Genomic DNA, 5,643 nt, shown 5'->3' with positions numbered 1-5,643 from the left:
TCACATCAGGGTCCCTGAGAGGCTGATCTGTCAAGTCAGGTCGGCTGGAAAATACCTCGTCCATGACCTTGATGCGATTATGACAGGGCTGACCTGGCTCAGTGGGTAGCAGGGTTGCAGGGTACAGAGTGTGCACCACTTCTAAATGAATGCATGGATTTTTACACAGCATTCCCTGATATTTGACCATTCGGACATTTATCAGCCACTACTGTCCCTTATATTCCATTAATGTTAACACAATGTTGTACTTTGACTGTTAATTCCTGTCCCATAGTTAATTTGTTAGCCTCTGCCACTAGAAGGGCTGTAGCTGGGAGTACCTGCAGGCAAATTGGCCAGCCTTGGGCCAGTGTCAAGCTGCTTGGAGAGGTATTCTATGGAGCTATGACAGGACCCCAGCATTTGGGTTAAGATCCCGTACGTGTTCATATGGAAAAAAAAGGCTTAGATAAGTTGGGGAGTTCCAGGCTGGGTGTGCTAATAAGGGCCTCCTTAATTTCTTCAAAACCCTTTTGTTGTGCTTGTTCCCATAACAGTGGCTCTCATTCTCTGCCCTTTGTGGCTTTATAGAGAGGCTTTGCCAGTATTGAGAAGTTAGGTATCCAAATTCTACAAAACCCTGGGGCCCCAAGAAAGTCATGAACCTGATGTCTGGTGGTTGGAACTGGAATAGAGCAGATAACCTTTTTTTCCCCCTGGGCCGAGCTAACACTGCCCCTGGGATATTTGGAAGCTGAGGTATTTTACCTTTTCTCGATGGATTTGGACCTTCTTTGAAACTTTGTGGCTGGCCTTTCATAAGAGGATGAGGAGCTGCTGTGTTCCTTCCATACAGTTCTCCTGTGTTTGCCTGGTCAGCAGCAGATCATCCACATGTTCGAGCAATGTACAGCTGTACTGGTTTGCTGGGAAGAGCTTTAAGTCAGAGGCTAACATGGTGTCTAAAATAGTTGGGGAATTTTTGAACCCCTATGGCAGTCTAGTCCAAGTTAATTGGCTTTCATCACTATTCTCAGGATTTTCCCATTGGAAAGCAAAAATCAGCTGATTTTGAGGAGTAAAGCATCTTTGAGGTCTAAACAGGTAAAGAAGGCAGCTTCTGCAGGGATAAGACTAAGGAGAGTGTAGGGTTGGGGACGACTGGGTGTAAAGTAACAGTGGCTTTGTTCACTGCTCTCAAGTCTTGAACCAGCCCGTAATCCTCTGTTCCTGGTTTCTGAACCAGTAATAATGGCGTGTTTCAAGATGACTGACAGAACTGGAGGATTCCATATATAAAAGTTTTTCCAGGTGTTTTTGGATCTTAACCAGTGCTTTGCAGGAAATCAAATACTGTTTCTGATAGGTGGGTTCGACTCCTGGCTTTAATTCTATTATTACCAGGGGAATGTTCTGGGCCAATCTGGGGGGATTATCCTCAACACATATCATACACTGGGCACCTTAAAGGGAAATTTAGGTTCCTGTCAGGGTTCCTCTTTGAGACTATAAAGGTGCCACATTACTCTTCCCCTCAGGGGACTGTAAGAGTCATGATTTTCCTTTTTCTTTTTTTGAGTTGGAGTCTCACTCTGTTGTCCAGACTGGAGTCCAGTGGCATGCTCCCAGCCACCGCCGCCTTGACCTGCTGGGCTCCAGTGATCCTTCCACCTCAGCCTTTCAAGTAGCTGGAACTACAGGCGCCCACTAATTTTTGGTTTATTGTAGAAAGGAGGTCTCGCCAAGTTGCCTGGGTGGGTGTCGAACCCGCAGGCCCAGGCAATCCACTCACCTTGGCCTCCCAAAGTGCTGGGATTACAGGCAGGCTGAGCCACTGAGCCCAGCCAGAGTCATGATTTTCACTTCAGGATTTCTTTTTTTTTTGAGTTGGAGTCTCACTCGGTCGCCCAGACTGGAGTGCAATGGCCGCTCCCGGCCCTGCAGCCTTGACCTGCTGGGCTCCAGTGATCCTACCACCTCAGCCTTCCAAGTAGCTGGAACTACAGGCGTGCGCTACCATGCCCGGCTAATTTTTTATTTATTGTGGAGATGAGGTCTCGCCAAGTTGCCCAGGCAGGTCTTGAACCCGCAGGCTCGGGCAATCCACTCACCTCAGCCTCCCAAGGCAGGGACTACAGGCTGAGCCACCCAGCCCAGCTCACTTCGGGTTTTCTTAAGGTTAAAGTCACCGGCCATCATAGTGAAAGGTTATTTGGGCTTGCAGTTTTCCTTAGAGGTCTCAACCCATCAAAGCCACTGGGCAATTTGGAAGGTAGAGGATTTTGTGGACAATTTCATAGCCCCCTAGACTGCATCATCGGGGCTGTGGAAAAGGGCAATGAGCCCGGCCATCCATGGCCCCCACAATAGTGGCCTCTCTCCGTGAGAGGGGGCCCACAAATTGGGTTACCACAGAATGCTCTCCCCCAGTATCTACCATGAGGTCAAGGGGCCAGGCCCTCAGTCATTTGGACCATAGGCTCCCAGGAGCTTAGCAAAACGGAGCCTGGTCTGTCTTAGTCTTCCCCATAGATCTCCATGGTGGCTAGGCCAACGAAATTCCTCTCAGGGGTCACATTTGGTTGGGGTGCAGGCTGGTATTATCCCTGAATCACTTGGCCCCTTCCTCTTCCCTGGGGTGCTGGGCAGAAATCTTTCGGCTCTGGGCATTCATTTTCCAGTACCCTTCTTGGAAAACAACTAGCACATTGGTTCTTTCCTAATCTTATCAGGCAGGGTGGCCTGTTTTGCTGGCCTCACCCCACCGGCCGTGACCTTGGCCTTGTCCTGACAGGAGAGCTCCCTGGGAGTGTCACTCCACCAAAGCAGCAGCAAGCAAGTTTACTTTTTCTTTTTCCAGTTGGCTTTCCTCCAGGCCTCGGTTGACAAACACCTTTGTTGCAACCTCTATCAGTTGGCTAGCATTCATTGTAGTGAAACCCTCTAACTTTTGTAACTTGCACCAGATGTCTCCCTGAGCCTGGCTGACAAAAGCCACATTAATCATTCACTGACTTTTGGCTTCCTTGGGGCTAAAGGGAGTGTAGAAGCAAAATACCTCGCACAGCCTCTCATAAAACTGGCTTGGGCTCTCATCACGGCCCTGGAGCACTTCTGAGATTTTGCTCATATTCATAGCCTTTTTGTCAGGGCATATGGAGTTAACACTGGCAGCTCTGGAGTAGCTGCTGCCTGGGGTGTTTCAGGTGACCAAGGGGGAGAGGTGAAAGGGGTGGATCCTGGGCTGAGATTAGCCCCCAGTGCAGCTCCAGTGGTGTCAACCACTGGAGGTGCAGATTACAAGGTGTGGTACAATGGCATGTAGGGTGAAGGGTTCTCCTTAGATTCCTCAGTCAAAATGGGCTCTCCTGAATCTGGTCAGCATTTCAAGGAAGCCATTGCTCGGGCCAGCATGACTTTATAGCTGGTTTTTTTTTTTAAGTTGTCAAATGACCTTTTATTGAAATATATTTCCTTTTTGCTCCTTAACTAGCGGGGCATTCCACTGTACCACTATGGACATCATCTATGATGTCATGGGGGTGGTGGCCATGAACATTGCAGCCCACAGACTGAGCAGTCCCCAGGATCTCTTAAATGGTTCCAGAAAGTTCTCTAGCTAGAGACCAGTGTCACATTTGTCGGGCAATGTTGACAATCTCATCAAAAGTGATGTTCCCACTGTGTTTAATGTTCTTCTGTTTCTTTCTGTCTCTCGGTGGTTCCTTGAGGGCTTTGATAATCAGGGCAGAGGCAAAAGGTATCACCTCAATCTGGGCCTGTCTGTTCTGAATGGTCAGTTTTACTGTAATCCTCAGACCTTTCCAGTCACCGGTTGCCTTGGTGATGCCATCACCAACCTTTTTTGGAGAGACCCAGGGGGCCGATCTTGGGGGCCAGCGCAGACGTGGCACCAGCTTCACCCCCAGTGCACCTCAGGTACATGACTTTGATCTTGTTGGGGTCGAACTTGGGCATCATCGTGGAGGCAGTTGGTGTCAGATGAACCCAGATTCAGGACAACCGAGAAAGTTGCACCTGAGCCCCTGCCAAACCAAAAACCGAAAAGTTACAGCTTTTTTTTAAAACAGAACTTTATCCAGGGTAGTTGGAAAGAACTACATCTTGCCAGCAGTCTATGTAGGGGAACTGGTCAGGGTGGCCTGGATCCCCACAATAACCCTAAACACCTTACTAACTAGTTATTTGTCTAGTGACCCCTCAGAGGGCCAGCCCACCCCAAACGATGGCCAATCTACTTCAGAGTGTCCAAAGCCTTTTGGAAGCCAACTTAATACCATGATTCCCTGAATATCCCTTTTTGAAATTCTTTACCATGCACTCTAGGGCAGTAAGCTTGCTCTGATTGCCACCTATTTCCACCCACTAAAAGACAACAACATACACAAGATGGGAAGGAATGGGGGTGGGTAAGAAGGACGGACACATGCTTCGTCTGCTTCCAGCCGTACTCCTCACGGAGATATTTCAGACACCTCTTGGCAACTGGTGGGTTGGTATAAGCCCCCAACCTGGCTGGACCAGACCTAACACAGAGCTGGGGCTGCCCTCAGCTGTACAAGGTCGCCACCAGTTTAGAGCCGGACTCAACACTTGCTTCGGTTTTTTGGTTGGGTCAGAACCCATCTGCTGTCCATCTCGTTCACACACAATCACACAAAAACTTCAACCTGCCACCCAGTGCCTTGGAGTCTATGATTTCGTCTCAGAACAGTGTTTCCTTCCACTGCCTCTAACCCTTTCCTTCAGGTGTGAGACTGCTAGCAGACTCCAGGAGTTGATCAGGCTCCCTTCTATCTCTTAAGGACAGGTCTACCAAATTGAACCCAAGTTCTTACCAATCCGATGGGCGGTGCTCTCCTGACTCTTTCCTGGGCCTCACTGGGTTCCACTGTGCTCCCAAGGTCCTTACCCCAGCATGTCAGGAGAGCTAGTTTACTATGGATCAAACAGTCCGCTGGCGCCAGGTGAGGTCACCTCTTCTGGCATCCTGCGGGTCATACCCCAGTGACAAGGGAGGAGGTGGAAACACCTTCTCCACTTCACAATTCCCAGCCAATGCACCAGAAATGTAGCGAGAACCAGCCACAGAGATAGACAGGACACTGAGGCTACTTTGCCAGGAAACAGCATTTGTTCATGCCAGCACTGGCTCAGCAGATTTGCCTCCAAAGGCTGAGCCCCGAACTCAATGGGGCATTGCCATATAGTTTCTTTGTCTTCCATACAAGGCAGCAGTTTGGCATTATCCACTTCATTGGATATTTTGTAGCTGGAGGTGGCAGTTAGCATTACTTGTTACACACTGATTGGTTTTACATGATTATTTCATTTGCATGTCCTATTTGCTAATCAGCTTACAAGATCACCATCCTGATTGGATTTCGCCAAAAGTTTGAACATGTAGCCCACCAAAGTGAAAAGCCCATGAAAAGATTAGCACAAAGAAGCAGGAAATAACTTATTTTCCCTTTTCTTATTCCTGCATTTTCAGAAGGGCCCTGTCTCAGGTTGAAGTGGAGGTATTGCCTGAGCTCAGCAGGTCAAGGCTATGGTGGCCATGAGCATGCCACTGTACTCCAGCCTGGGCAACACAGTAAAACTTGAACTTAAAAAAAAAAAAAAGCCGGGTTCGGTGGC

The 5,643-nt window shown here is 48.8% G+C and overlaps 1 pseudogene; it reads right to left on the bottom strand.

Annotated features, from left to right (window-relative positions):
• Positions 1–3,403: 3,403 nt before the first annotated feature.
• LOC103268665 lies at positions 3,404–3,995 on the bottom strand (annotated as a pseudogene).
• Between the last annotated feature and the right edge of the window lie 1,648 nt (positions 3,996–5,643).

Source organism: Carlito syrichta, unplaced genomic scaffold (genome assembly GCF_000164805.1).
Source record: "Carlito syrichta isolate Samal-C Ts95f unplaced genomic scaffold, Tarsius_syrichta-2.0.1 Scaffold308870, whole genome shotgun sequence".
Lineage (NCBI taxonomy): Eukaryota > Metazoa > Chordata > Mammalia > Primates > Tarsiidae > Carlito > Carlito syrichta.
The sequence above is the reverse complement of the archived record's forward strand: the minus strand, read 5'-3'. Positions and strand labels throughout refer to the sequence as shown.